Source organism: Salmo salar, chromosome 11 (assembly GCF_965601325.2).
Source record: "Salmo salar chromosome 11, fSalSal1, whole genome shotgun sequence".
Lineage (NCBI taxonomy): Eukaryota > Metazoa > Chordata > Actinopteri > Salmoniformes > Salmonidae > Salmo > Salmo salar.
Genome location: NC_138301.1, coordinates 116,269,010 through 116,284,819, shown reverse-complemented (window position 1 = coordinate 116,284,819; position 15,810 = coordinate 116,269,010).

Here is a 15,810-nt window from a genome sequence, read left to right as displayed (position 1 = left end):
CCTCTGGCTGTGGTTCAATGAGGAGCAGTAATGTAGCCATCCTAAGGCTGTGGTTCAATATACAGTAGTAATGTAGCCATCCTCTGGCTGTGGCTCAATGTACAGTAGTAATGTAGCCATCCTCTGGCTGTGGTTCAATGTACAGTAGTAAAGTAGCCATCCTCTGGCTGTGGTTCAATGTACAGTAGTAATGTAGCCATCCTCTGGCTGTGGCTCAATGAGGAGTAGTAATGTAGCCATCCTCTGGCTGTGGTTCAATGAGGAGTAGTAATGTAGCCATCCTCTGGCTGTGGTTCAATGTGGAGTAGTAATGTAGCCATCCTCTGGCTGTGGTTCAATGTACAGTAGTAATGTAGCCGTCCTCTGGCTGTGGCTCAATGTACGGTAGTAATGTAGCCATCCTCTGACTGTGGCTCAATGTACAGTAGTAATGTAACCATCCTCTGGCTGTGGTTCAATGTTCAGTAGTAATGTAGCCATCCTCTGGCTGTGGTTCAATGTTCAGTAGTAATGTAGCCATCCTCTGGCTGTGGTTCAATGTACGGTAGTAATGTAGCCATTCTCTGGCTGTGGTTCAATGAGGAGCAGTAATGTAGCCATCCTAAGGCTGTGGTTCAAAGTACAGTAGTAATGTAGCCATCCTCTGGCTGTGGCTCAATGTACAGTAGTAATGTAGCCATCCTCTGGCTGTGGTTCAATGTGGACTAGTAATGTAGTCATCCTCTGTGGTTCAATGTGAAGTAGTAATGTAGCCATCCTCTGTGGTTCAATGTACAGTAGTAATGTAGCCATCCTCTGGCTGTGGTTCAATGTACAGTAGTAATGTAGCCATCATCTGGCTGTGGTTCAATGTACAGTAGCAATGTAGCCATCCTCTGGCTGTGGCTCACTGAGGAGCAGTAATGTAGCCATCCTCTGGCTGTGGTTCAATGTACAGTAGTAATGTAGCCATCCTCTGGCTGTGGTTCAATGAGGAGTAGTAATGTAGCCATCCTCTGACTGTGGCTCAATGTACAGTAGTAATGTAGCCATCCTCTGGCTGTGGTTCAATGAGGAGCAGTAATGTAGCCATCCTCTGGCTGTGGTTCAATGAGGAGCAGTAATGTACCCATCCTCTGGCTGTGGTTCAAAGAGGAGTAGTAATGTAGCCATCCTCTGGCTGTGGTTCAATGAGGAGCAGTAATGTAGCCATCCTAAGGCTGTGGTTCAATATACAGTAGTAATGTAGCCATCCTCTGGCTGTGGCTCAATGTACAGTAGTAATGTAGCCATCCTCTGGCTGTGGTTCAATGTACAGTAGTAAAGTAGCCATCCTCTGGCTGTGGTTCAATGTACAGTAGTAATGTAGCCATCCTCTGGCTGTGGCTCAATGAGGAGTAGTAATGTAGCCATCCTCTGGCTGTGGTTCAATGAGGAGTAGTAATGTAGCCATCCTCTGGCTGTGGTTCAATGTGGAGTAGTAATGTAGCCATCCTCTGGCTGTGGTTCAATGTACAGTAGTAATGTAGCCGTCCTCTGGCTGTGGCTCAATGTACAGTAGTAATGTAGCCATCCTCTGACTGTGGCTCAATGTACAGTAGTAATGTAACCATCCTCTGGCTGTGGTTCAATGTTCAGTAGTAATGTAGCCATCCTCTGGCTGTGGTTCAATGTTCAGTAGTAATGTAGCCATCCTCTGGCTGTGGTTCAATGAGGAGCAGTAATGTAGCCATCCTAAGGCTGTGGTTCAATGTACAGTAGTAATGTAGCCATCCTCTGGCTGTGGCTCAATGTACAGTAGTAATGTAGCCATCCTCTGGCTGTGGTTCAATGTGGACTAGTAATGTAGTCATCCTCTGTGGTTCAATGTGAAGTAGTAATGTAGCCATCCTCTGTGGTTCAATGTACAGTAGTAATGTAGCCATCCTCTGGCTGTGGTTCAATGTACAGTAGTAATGTAGCCATCATCTGGCTGTGGTTCAATGTACAGTAGCAATGTAGCCATCCTCTGGCTGTGGCTCAATGAGGAGCAGTAATGTAGCCATCCTCTGGCTGTGGTTCAATGTACAGTAGTAATGTAGCCATCCTCTGGCTGTGGTTCAATGAGGAGTAGTAATGTAGCCATCCTCTGACTGTGGCTCAATGTACAGTAGCAATGTAGCCTTCCTCTGGCTGTGGCTCAATGTACGGTAGTAATGTAGCCATCCTCTGGCTGTGGTTCAATGAGGAGCAGTAATGTAGCCATCCTCTGGCTGTGGCTCAATATACAGTAGTAATGTAGCCATCCTCTGGCTTTGGCTCAATGTACAGTAGTAATGTAGCCATCCTCTGGCTGTGGTTCAATGAGGAGTAGTAATGTAGCCATCCTCTGGCTGTGGTTCAATGAGGAGCAGTAATGTAGCCATCCTCTGGCTGTGGTTCAATGTGGAGTAGTAATGTAGCCATCCTCTTGCTGTGGTTCAATGTACAGTAGTAATGTAGCCATCCACTGGCTGTGGCTCAATGTACAGTAGCAATGTAGCCATCCTCTGGCTGTGGTTCAATGTACAGAAGTAATGTAGCCATCCTCTGGCTGTGGTTCAATGTACAGTAGTAATGTAGCCATCCTCTGGCTGTGGTTCAATGAGGAGCAGTAATGTAGCCATCCTAAGGCTGTGGCTCAATGTACAGTAGTAATGTAGCCATCCTCTGGCTGTGGCTCAATGTACAGTAGCAATGTAGCCATCCTCTGGCTGTGGCTCAATGAGGAGTAGTAATGTAGCCATCCTCTGGCTGTGGTTCAATGAGGAGTAGTAATGTAGCCATCCTCTGGCTGTGGTTCAATGTGGAGTAGTAATGTTACCATCCTCTGGCTGTGGTTCAATGTTCAGTAGTAATGTAGCCGTCCTCTGGCTGTGGCTCAATGTACAGTAGTAATGTAGCCATCCTCTGACTGTGGCTCAATGTACAGTAGTAATGTAACCATCCTCTGGCTGTGGTTCAATGTTCAGTAGTAATGTTGCCATCCTCTGGCTGTGGTTCAATGTTCAGTAGTAATGTAGCCATCCTCTGGCTGTGGTTCAATGAGGAGCAGTAATGTAGCCATCCTAAGGCTGTGGTTCAATGTACAGTAGTAATGTAGCCATCCTCTGGCTGTGGCTCAATGTACAGTAGTAATGTAGCCATCCTCTGGCTGTGGTTCAATGTGGACTAGTAATGTAGTCATCCTCTGTGGTTCAATGTGAAGTAGTAATGTAGCCATCCTCTGTGGTTCAATGTACAGTAGTAATGTAGCCATCCTCTGGCTGTGGTTCAATGTACAGTAGTAATGTAGCCATCATCTGGCTGTGGTTCAGTGTACAGTAGCAATGTAGCCATCCTCTGGCTGTGGCTCAATGAGGAGCAGTAATGTAGCCATCCTCTGGCTGTGGTTCAATGTACAGTAGTAATGTAGCCATCCTCTGGCTGTGGTTCAATGAGGAGTAGTAATGTAGCCATCCTCTGACTGTGGCTCAATGTACAGTAGCAATGTAGCCTTCCTCTGGCTGTGGCTCAATGTACGGTAGTAATGTAGCCATCCTCTGGCTGTGGTTCAATGAGGAGCAGTAATGTAGCCATCCTCTGGCTGTGGCTCAATATACAGTAGTAATGTAGCCATCCTCTGGCTTTGGCTCAATGTACAGTAGTAATGTAGCCATCCTCTGGCTGTGGTTCAATGAGGAGTAGTAATGTAGCCATCCTCTGGCTGTGGTTCAATGAGGAGCAGTAATGTAGCCATCCTCTGGCTGTGGTTCAATGTGGAGTAGTAATGTAGCCATCCTCTTGCTGTGGTTCAATGTACAGTAGTAATGTAGCCATCCACTGGCTGTGGCTCAATGTACAGTAGCAATGTAGCCATCCTCTGGCTGTGGTTCAATGTACAGAAGTAATGTAGCCATCCTCTGGCTGTGGTTCAATGTACAGTAGTAATGTAGCCATCCTCTGGCTGTGGTTCAATGAGGAGCAGTAATGTAGCCATCCTAAGGCTGTGGCTCAATGTACAGTAGTAATGTAGCCATCCTCTGGCTGTGGCTCAATGTACAGTAGCAATGTAGCCATCCTCTGGCTGTGGCTCAATGAGGAGTAGTAATGTAGCCATCCTCTGGCTGTGGTTCAATGAGGAGTAGTAATGTAGCCATCCTCTGGCTGTGGTTCAATGTGGAGTAGTAATGTTACCATCCTCTGGCTGTGGTTCAATGTTCAGTAGTAATGTAGCCATCCTCTGGCTGTGGTTCAATGTACAGTAGTAATGTAGCCATCCTCTGGCTGTGGTTCAATGTACAGTAGTAATGTAGCCATCCTCTGGCTGTGGGTCAATGAGGAGCAGTAATGTAGCCATCATCTGGCTGTGGCTCAATGTACAGTAGTAATGTAGCCATCATCTGGCTGTGGTTCAATGTACAGGACTTTCATTCCATAGTTCATTCCATAGCACTTTCATTCAATAGTTCATTCCATAGGACTTTCATTCCATAGTTCATTCCATAGGACTTTCATTCCATAGTTCATTCCATAGGACTTTTATTCCATAGGACTTTCATTCCGTAGTTTATTCCATAGGACTTTCATTCCATATTTCATTCCATAGGACTTTCATTCCATAGTTTATTCCATTGGACTTTCATTCCATAGTTCATTCCATAGTTCATTCCATAGGACTTTCATTCCATAGTTCATTCCATTGGACTTTTATTCCATAGGACTTTCATTCCATTGGACTTTCATTCCATAGTTCATTCCATAGTTTATTCCATAGGACTTTCATTCCATTGGACTTTCATTCTATAGTTCATTCCATAGTTCACTCCATAGGACTTTCATTCCGTAGTTTATTCCATAGGACTTTCATTCCATATTTCATTCCATAGGACTTTCATTCCATAGTTTATTCCATTGGACTTTCATTCCGTAGTTCATTCCATAGTTCATTCCATAGCACTTTCATTCCATAGTTCATTCCATTGGACTTTTATTCCATAGTACTTTCATTCCGTAGTTTATTCCATAGGACTTTCATTCCATAGTTCATTCCATAGGACTTTCATTCCATAGTTCATTCCATAGAACTTCCATTCCATAGTTCATTCCATAGTACTTCCATTCCATAGTTCACTCCATAGGACTTTCATTCCATAGTTCATTCCATAGGACTTCCATTCCATAGTTCATTCCATAGGACTTTCATTCCATAGTTTATTCCATAGGACTTTCATTCCATTGGACTTTCATTCCATAGTTCATTCCATAGTTCATTCCATAGGACTTTCATTCCATAGTTCATTCCATAGTTCATTCCATAGGACTTTCATTCCATAGTTTATTCCATAGGACTTTCATTCCATTGGACTTTCATTCCATAGTTCATTCCATAGTTCATTCCATAGGACTTTCATTCCATAGTTCATTCTATAGTTCATTCCATAGGACTTTCATTCCATTGGACTTTCATTCCATAGTTCATTCCATAGTTTATTCCATAGGACATTCATTCCATTGGACTTTCATTCTATAGTTCATTCCATAGTTCATTCCATAGGACTTTCATTCCATAGTTAATTCCATAGGACTTTTATTCCACCACTGTTCTGAACTAATACTTCTACCAAATGTATTAGGGTCTATACACAGATCGGCTACATAGCTACACATCTATAGCATACAGGTCTTTTTATCCTCCACTGACTAACCTTACACACAACCTTACATGAGGCAGCAGGGTGGCCTAGTTGTTAGAGAGTTGGACTAGTAACTGAAAGGTTGCCAGTTCAAATCCCCGAGCTGTCAAGGTACAAATCTGTTGTTCTGCCCCTGAACAGGCAGTTAACCCACTGTTCCTAGGCTGTCATTGAAAATAAGAATTTGTTCTTAACTGACTTGCCTAGTTAAATAAAGGTAAAATAAGCAAGAAAGTGTTAGCTACTGCTATGTCACCTCATTGGCAAATATCTTCCATCTGTAACATTACTACAATTTCACAAGTTGAAGGACCAGACATTGAAATGGGTTTAGAATATTTATTAAGGAAATGGAATGGATGTGAGAATGACTACCTCATTCTGAATGAGAATGGACTGGATGAAGTCGAAGGCTGCAGATGAAGGATCCAGGGGGTGGACTCTGTAGAGTTTGGCTTAGTCTTAGGTAGACATCATTGCCAGGCTATAGTAGTTAGGCTACTATGGTGATGGAAATCCCCAAAAAGAGAACTTCAAGTTAGTCAGACCCTGGAGAGGAAGTGAGCTGTTCTGGACTCCAGGTGATGAATGGTTGGCAATATAGTTGAGGTAGTACAGATGTAAGATCTTAATTTTATCACTCATTTACTGATGAGAATTTTACTGATGAGTATTTTCTTGCACAGAAGGACATGCAAACGTGTAGTGTATTCAAGGTTTTAAAAGGCTTCTAACGTTTGTAATTTCCACTGTAAAATGTCAAACTTTATTTGCCCTAATGTAAAATGTATCAACCCCAAACAAAAAAATGTCCATTCATTATCATTCACATATTAATTCACATTTACAGTTGCTGGAGGATTATTTTCCTTCTTTAGCAAACTGGCTCAAATTAAGATCCTACATCTGTACAGACATATGGATGAGATGCCCATGGAGTGACTCAATCTTAGACCCCAGGAGAGCAAGCAGAAGTGACGGTGGCAAGGAAAAAACTCCCTTGAAAGAAGAAAACTGTGGTAGAATTACAACATTATGTTAATCACATGACTTTTATATTAGAATGTGTTCCTATATTAGTACATTCACACTGTCTGTTTTTCTGAGAGGAGCCTCTGAGGTTTAACGCTGACAGTCGATTTACGATGACAACATTCCATTCCGTGAGTCGTGTCTGTGTGACATGCTAGTCTGTCTGAAAGTCTCTCCTTTGATTTGAATAATTACAACGACAAAACCTTGAGAGGAACCAGACTCAGCTGGGGAGCCAATCCTCTTTTTGACTGGTTGGGTAAGATTCGGTGCGTGAGGTAGATGGTGTGTGTGAAATGAGGCAGAGACTGGAAGGTTCTGAGCGATGAGCATGTTGTGGGATGTCCTGATGTTTTTGATGTCAGAGTGGATGTAGAAATGAAAGACTTGAGAGGATCAGCGTCCGAGGAGTTGTACGGTATGGTCTGCGATGCCGTGTCCAGATGCCATGGACACAGCTCCGAGTGTCCGGAGAATTGGTCAGCAAAATAGCCGTACAGGGATAGTATTTGTCTCAGATGGAAATGGAACCATTGGCTAGTCTTCGGAACTAGATTCGAGGATGAATAGTAGATTGGATGGAAATGGAACCATTGGCTAGTCTTCGGAACCAGATTCGAGGTTGAATAGTAGATTGGATGGAAATGGAACCATTGGCTAGTCTTCGGAACCAGATTCGAGGATGAATAGTAGATTGGATAGAAAAGCATGTTGAGATTGTCTGGGTTGTAGGAAGTAGGTGAAAGGTTGGTAAGGACTGTGAGTAGATGGTAGCCAGAACAGGTAGACTGGTGTGGTTCTGCCAAACTGATCGGTTTACTGTGTATGAGGGTGAAGGTGAAGGTATCCTTGTCGAAGATGGTGATGTCGGACAGTTGAGATGATGAGAAGGCATATAGGTAGAGGATGAGGAAGTAAACTCGGCAACGTCACAGGAAGTGAAAGAACGCCAAAAGAAACATCAATCCCAGCGTAGCAAGACTGCGACTGAGATGTAACCTGATCTCAGCATCTGGATGCAGGCAGACAGGATGTCAATGGTGATGGGCTGGCGATGAGTGGCGAACTTCGGCGAGGCTGGACTGTGGCCGGCAGTTAAACCTGGGGGGGATTATTAAACTGTAACATACTAGACTCAGGGACTCGATACCTAACTTCTCTGGTCATAACTATCAACTGTACAGAGCTATTTGTTCAGAAGGAGAGAAGTTATCCATACACTCCCTCTATCCCTGCCCCCTTTTGCTGAAAGACCTGACAACAGTCACAGGAAAAAGTACATCAAGAGGGAATTCATTTTTAAGTCACATTCTTATTGTTTTCTCCCAGAGCAGGAGAGAGGAGAAGTGCGCACCCTCACCCTCTTCCCCGATATGGCCTGACGCAGACAGGAGACAGATAGCCAATGGACTGTAATGAAACTGGGGAACTCATACAGTAAAGTACAAACACCCACATCACAGGAACCCCCACTTTATCGTTATGTCAGCTCTGGAATGCTTCAGTATCAGACCATTTTGCATATGATATTAAGCCAAGCCACAACACAGAGTGGTGTGCTTATGGGCTGAAAACCACCTGTGACATTTATCTGGCTCTTGGTTTCACTGTGCTGTCATTGTTTCTGAGTGGCTCTTAATAACACCTGTTCCTACTAGAGGGTGCTCACTGTAAAATCCTCCATGTGATTGTTCTACGAGGCTGGTCCACTGTAAGTCTATCATTATTTTAAAGAGAACAAATCAATCAACCCATCCACATTTAATATAAAGTTAAAATCCCCTGAAACATATTGTGGACAAATAAATGTCATTGTCTCTCTCACACTCACTCACTCACTCACTCACTCACTCACTCACTCACTCACTCACTCACTCACTCACTCACTCACTCACTCACTCACTCACTCACTCACTCACTCACTCACTCACTCACTCACTCACTCACTCACTCACTCACTCACTCACTCACTCACTCACACTCTCACACTCTCACACACTCTCTCTCACACACACTCTCTCTCTCTCTCTCTCTCACACACTCACACACTCACACACACTCTCTCTCTCACACACTCTCTCTCTCACACACTCTCTCTCTCACACACTCTCTCTCTCACACACTCTCTCTCTCTCACACTCTCTCTCACACACTCTCTCTCTCACACACTCTCTCTCTCACACACTCTCTCTCTCACACACTCTCTCTCTCTCACACACACTCTCTCTCACACACTCTCTCTCTCACACACTCTCTCTCTCACACACTCTCTCTCTCACACACTCTCTCTCTGTCACACAAGAATAAAGACATTTTAAAATCCTATTGTGTCTATATACAGTGTTGAAACGATGTGCAAATATTTAAAGTACAAAAGGGAGAAAAAATAAATATAGGTTATTATATAGAGGTATTTACATAAATATAGGTATTTACAATGGTGTTTGTTCTTCACTGGTTGCCTTTTTCTTGTGGCAACAAGTCAAAAATCTTGCTGCTGTGATTGCACACTGTGGTATTTCACCCAACAGATAAGGAGTTTATCAAAATGTGATTTGTTTTCACATTTCTTGTGGGTCTGTGTAATCTCTCTCTCTCTGCATCCCTCTCTCTCTCTTACACACGCACACACTTTTCCTCACTCTCATATACTCAATGTCTGATTTGCATGTGGTGTAACAGCTAGAGTGAATGGGTCCGCCCATTAATCACCCCTTCCTCCTCCTACGTCCTCAACATGTCTGAACAAGAGCAAACTCTGACTCTGATCTGATTCCACTTCCAGCACCACTTCCAGTCATCTCGAAACCAGCCTTGTGGTTAGTCAGATGCCGTTTAGCTTCTCAAGTACAAAGGATGTGACAATGACTAGAAAATTAAGTTACAAAAAAATAACATCAGTTCAAATGTCTCTGCAATACCTGGCAGCGAGGACTTAGACATTATAGTTGATCAATCTCATCATATGCACATCAAACAGGCACATAAAGACACACACACACATAAGTGCTTGTTGTTGAAATGCTAAACAGCATCTGACTAACCACAAGACTGGTTGAAGCTGGTTTCCAGATGACTTCCTACTTGGTGGTATTGGAGGTTGAGTCATATCAGGGTGTAGATCAGCTATAATACTGCAGATAGATTATGGTTTCCATCAACGTTATGGTCTGCATCACTTCCAATCCCCCATATATTTGTCCTTAAAATATACAAAAAACAGAACCAATACTGCCTGGTGACTGAGGTTACTGAGGGCCGTATGAAGGGAGAGTAATCAGGGTGGTGATGAAGTCCAGGTGGTGACTGAGGTTACTGAGGGCTGTATGAAGGGAGAGTAATCAGGGTGGTGATGAAGTCCAGGTGGTGACTGAGGTTACTGAGGGCCGTATGAAGGGAGAGTAATCAGGGTGGTGATGAAGTCCAGGTGGTGACTGAGGTTACTGAGGGCCGTATGAAGGGAGAGTAATCAGGGTGGTGATGAAGTCCAGGTGGTGACTGAGGCTACTGAGGGCCGTATGAAGGGAGAGTAATCAGGGTGGTGATGAAGTCCAGGTGGTGACTGAGGCTACTGAGGGCTGTATGAAGGGAGAGTAATCAGGGTGGTGATGAAGTCCAGGTGGTGACTGAGGCTACTGAGGGCCGTATGAAGGGAGAGTAATCAGGGTGGTGATGAAGTCCAGGTGGTGACTGAGGTTACTGAGGGCCGTATGAAGGGAGAGTAATCAGGGCGGTGATGAAGTCCAGGTGGTGACTGAGGCTACTGAGGGCCGTATGAAGGGAGAGTAATCAGGGTGGTGATGAAGTCCAGGTGGTGACTGAGGTTACTGAGGGCTGTATGAAGGGAGAGTAATCAGGGTGGTGATGAAGTCCAGGTGGTGACTGAGGCTACTGAGGGCTGTATGAAGGGAGAGTAATCAGGGTGGTGATGAAGTCCAGGTGGTGACTGAGGCTACTGAGGGCTGTATGAAGGGAGAGTAATCAGGGTGGTGATGAAGTCCAGGTGTACGTAACGATGGGGAGCAGGGGTGCGTGATGATGGTTACCAGGTGTGCGCAAAGTGGGTTGCCAGGACAGGTGGTTAGTAGACCGGTGACGTTGAGCGCTGGAGGGAGAGAACAGGAGTAGGCGTGACACCCTCCCCTAATTGAAGTAAACTAATGGAAAACAACTCTTAGGCTTCTACTTCTAGCTTAAACATACTATATACATTCTACGGACACAGTATATTTTGCAATTATTATCTTTTGTTTGTTTTTAGTCCCATCCATCAGCTCCACTCAACCCCTACCATCTATCTCTGAACACCAGCTACTTTTGATTTTTATTTGCCATATATTTTTCAACTTCGCTGCAATGTTTCACAAAAGTTTTGAAACGTTCTATTCTAATAGATTCTACAGTACATCTTGTAAATTAAAGATAAACATTTTTGCTAAGAGTATTATTATATTATTAATCGATTGACCATGACTTTTTAAAACAGCAGTGCTATTTACATAGTTGAATCCAGGTAAATGTTACAATTCTTCAGCCATTGGACCTGTAACCAAAAACAAGCTACATATGGACAGTACCAAAACAAGTGATGTAATGATTCATTCTCTTCGCAGCCAAATCTCCAGAGCTGGGATGGTTGTATCCTCCATATATATATATAACATTCTATTGGTTGCAATAATTTTGTATAATAATAATTTAAATACAAAAAGTTTTGAATCCAGTGTTGTTTTGTGTATCCATGTGCCATGGAATCGGTACATCAAAATCTCTTCCTAACTTCTTTGAAATCTACATGGCACAGCTGTTAATATTTTGGTCCTTAAATTAAACTGGTATACTGTTTTATTTATCACAATTTTCTTTAACCAATTTTGGTCTTTAATGCAGGCCCGGCAGACACGTTACTTACTTTCTCCCCCTTTCACTTGCCTCTATTTCTTTTGTGGTAATGCTGCAATTAGTATTTTGTACTGTAGGTTCGCGTAGAGCAGACATTTCCATATATTTTTGTTAGCTGCATGTGTCACATAACTCCACCAGTCCTATTTATGATATCATTAAGAAAGATTATACCGTTTACATTTTTTTATCTAAAAACATAAGTCGTTTTTTATTAATTAGCATATTTGAGTTTAACCATAATATTTGTTGTACTATTTGTTGTGTCTTTTCTGGTGGATTAAACTGAAATTGCAAATCATTTTCTATGGTTTATCTTAAAAATAGCTATATTTTGGAGATTATTTCATTTTCAAATAACTAAAAGTGAGAGGTTGTACTCTGAATAAAGAGAAAAAGGCCATTCTTGAACATGGGTTGAGACATTCTTACTAATCTGCTAGCCTGTTATGGATAGGGGGCAGTATTTTCACGGCCGGATAAAAAACGTGCCCGATTTAATCTGATTATTATTCCTGCCCAGAAACTAGAATATGCATATAATTATTAGCTTTGGATAGGAAACACTCCAAAGTTTCTAAAACTGTTTGAATGGTGTCTGTGAGTATAACAGAACTCATTTGGCAGGCCAAAACCTGAGAAGATTCTGTACAGGAAGTACCCTGTCTGACCATTTCTTGGCCTTCTTGATTATCTCTATCCAAAACAGGGGATGTCTGCTGTAACGTGACACTTCCTACGGCTCCCATGGGCTCTCAGAAGGCGGCAAAAAGCTGAATCGTGGCTTTGCAGGCCCTGGCTGAAAAACATTAGCGCGTTTGGATAGTGGCCGGTCAGAGTACTATGAGACTGAGGCTCGTGCACGAGTCGACTCCATGTTTACTTTCTCTCTCTTTGAACGAAAACAACCACTCCCGGTCAGAATATTATAGCTTTTTTACGAGAAAAATGGCATAAAAATAGATTTTAAACAGCGGTTGACATGCTTCGAAGTACGGTAATGGAATATTTAGAAATGTTTTGTCACGAAACGCGTCGGGCGCGTAACCCTTCGTCACCCTTGGATAGTGTCTTGAACGCACTAACAAAACATAACTATGGATTATTTTGAACCAAACCAACATTTGTTATTGAAGTAGCAGTCCTGGGAGTGCATTCTGACGAAGAACACCAAAGGTAATCAAACTTTTCTAATAGTAAATCAGACTTTGGTGAGGGTCAAACTTGGTGGGTGTCTAAATAGCTAGCCGTGATGGCTGGGCTATCTACTCAGAATATTGCAAAATGTGCTTTCACCGAAAAGCTATTTTTAAATCGGACACCTCGATTGCACAAACGAGTTCTGTATCTATAATTCTTAAAATAATTGTTATGTTTTTTGTGAACGTTTATCGTGAGTAATTTAGTAAATTCACCGGAAGTGTTCGGTGGGAATGCTAGTTCTGAACGTCACATGCTAATGTAAAAAGCTGTTTTTGACATAAATATGAACTTGATTGAACAAAACATGCATGTATTGTATAACATAATGTCCTAGGCGTGTCATCTGATGAAGATCATCAAAGGTTAGTGCTGCATTTAGCTGTGGTTTTGTTTTTTGTGACATTATATGCTAGCTTGAAAAATGGGTGTCTGATTATTTCTGGCTGGGTACTCTGCTGACATAATCTAATGTTTTGCTTTCGCTGTAAAGCCTTTTTGAAATCGGACAGTGTGGTTAGATAAAGGAGAGTCTTGTCTTTAAAATGGTGTAAAATAGTCATATGTTTGAAAAATTGAAGTTTTGGGTTTTTTGAGGAATTTGTAATTCACGTCACGCCTATCATTGGATATTGGAGCAGGTGTTCCGCTAGCGGAACGTCTAGATGTAAGAGGCTAGAGAACCAGTTCGGATTTAAGTATAACTTTTGTATGACTGAAGACTTTAGTGAGAGGTCTAATGCTTTAATATTTAATAACTTCTGCCATCCAAATTCATATTCATTATTTAAATAGGCCTGTTTAATTTTGTCTAGCTTGCTGTTCCAAAGAAAATGCAATGTCGCTAGGTGTAGGCAAGGCCATAAGCAAATAGGTAAACTGGGAAATGACTAAAGAGTTAAATCAGGGTAAACTGGGATATGACTAAAGAGTTAACCAGGATGATTTTTCCACAAATAGACAAGTATTTCCCTTTCCACGATAGCCAAATCTTATCTTATTTTTTCTAACTTTCTATTAAAATGTATTGTAATGAGATAATTTCTTTCTTTCGGGATATGAATACCAAGTATGTCACCGTCAGACCATTTTATTGGTAAACCACACAGTAATGTAAAAATAAAAAATAATTGTGATGCAATACATAATATAGTAAACGAATCATAATTCGGTTTTAATCCAGAGAGGTTAGAACAAGTATCTAGATCATCTATGAGGCTGTGGAGGAATCCAAATTGTGGATTTAAAAGAAAACATGAATCATCAGCATACAATGACACTTATGTTTTTAAGTCCTGGATAAACTAACCCCTTGATAGTAGTGTTGGATCTGATTTTAACAGCTAACATTTCAATGGCCATAATAAATAGATATGCCGATAGTGGACAACTTTGTTTTACTCCTCTTGACAGTTTAAAACTTTCTGAGAAGTAGCCATTATTTACTATTTTACACCTAGGGTTACTATACATAACTTTAACACATTTTATAAGAGATTCTCCAAAATTGAAATATTCCAGGCATGTATATATAAACTCCAGTCGTACTTTATCAAAAGCCTTTTCAAAGTCAGCTTTGAAAAGCTGAATACCAGGCCTGGTTTCCCAGATTTTTTATAGTGTTCTATTGTTTCCAGTACTTGTATTATATTATCTCTAATGTATCATCCATGCAAAAAACCTGTCTGTTTATGATGAATAATAAAAGACAATACCTTTTTAATTCTAAGCGCTATGCACTTTGCTAGAATGATTCTATTACGACACGGAAGTTTAAGGGGCCTCCATTTTGTTTGTGTTTAAAATAGACTGGTTCTTTATATTTACACTTGGGTCCTGTTTCAGTAGTAATGACATCAGACCTTATTGTTGAGTATCTGATAATCTACCATTTTTAAAGGAGTGGTTAAAACATGCTAATAACAGTCTTCTGAGTACATAAACAAATGTTTGGTATACCTCAACTGGTATGCCATCCTGCCCCGGAGTTTTCGCGGAATTAAAGGCTTTAATTTAATCAAGAAGTTCCTCCTATGTAATTTTGCCTTCACATGAGTCTGTTAATGTTACAATTTTTATAGTGAAAAAATCCTTCCAATTAACTTTGGTTAGTGGAGATGGAAGAGACTGAAATGAAAACATATGCTTAAAGTACTTTGCTCCCTCTTTCAAAATATTGTTTGGTAAATCATTGGCGACGCTGTCATTTGTGACAAGTTTCAGAAAATTATTTTTGGTAGCATTTCTATCTTGAAAATGTAAAAAAAAATAGCATTTTCCCCCATAATCCATCCAGTTTGATTTATTTTTTATAATATATTACACTTGATCTTTCTTGAGTAATTTCCCCCATTTCTTTTTGTTTTTCCTCTAACGTATTCTGAGCCTCTATGATACAGTTTTTATTACTATCTATCTGTTCCGATAGAGCTTCTATTTCCTTTGTTAGTATGGAGTCTTTTTACCTATATTGTTTTTTTTTGAAGATGAGTACTGTATTGCATGTCCTCTAAAGGCACATTTAAAAGTGTCCCATGCAATAAGGGGGATCTGCTGTACCTATGTTAAGCAGGAAAAAGTCAGTTATAAATTCTTCTTTCCTGGTTAAATACAAGTTGTCATCCAACAGGCTTTAATTAAATTTCCAATATTCTCACACACGTGAAAATTCAATAAGAGAAATGTATATGCCAATTGGCCTGTCAGCTGTACAGTGGGGAGAGCAATAATAGTTTTCTACTTGGATGTGCTCTTGGCCTGTCAGTTGTTCAGTGGGGAGAGTAATAACAGCACGGATGATTGTGTCCTGCCATGCAGTGACAAGAGCAATAGGGTGCTGACTGAACCTGCTGTTGTGACATGGTGGGATGAACATAATTTCACATCACATCTAATTAAGGAAGAAAACACAGATTGATTGTTGTGTTTGTTCTTCTGTCAGAACTTCCTGACCTTTAAAAAAAATGGTCAGCTTTTTCTCCATCCTCCCCTGATTGAGAATACT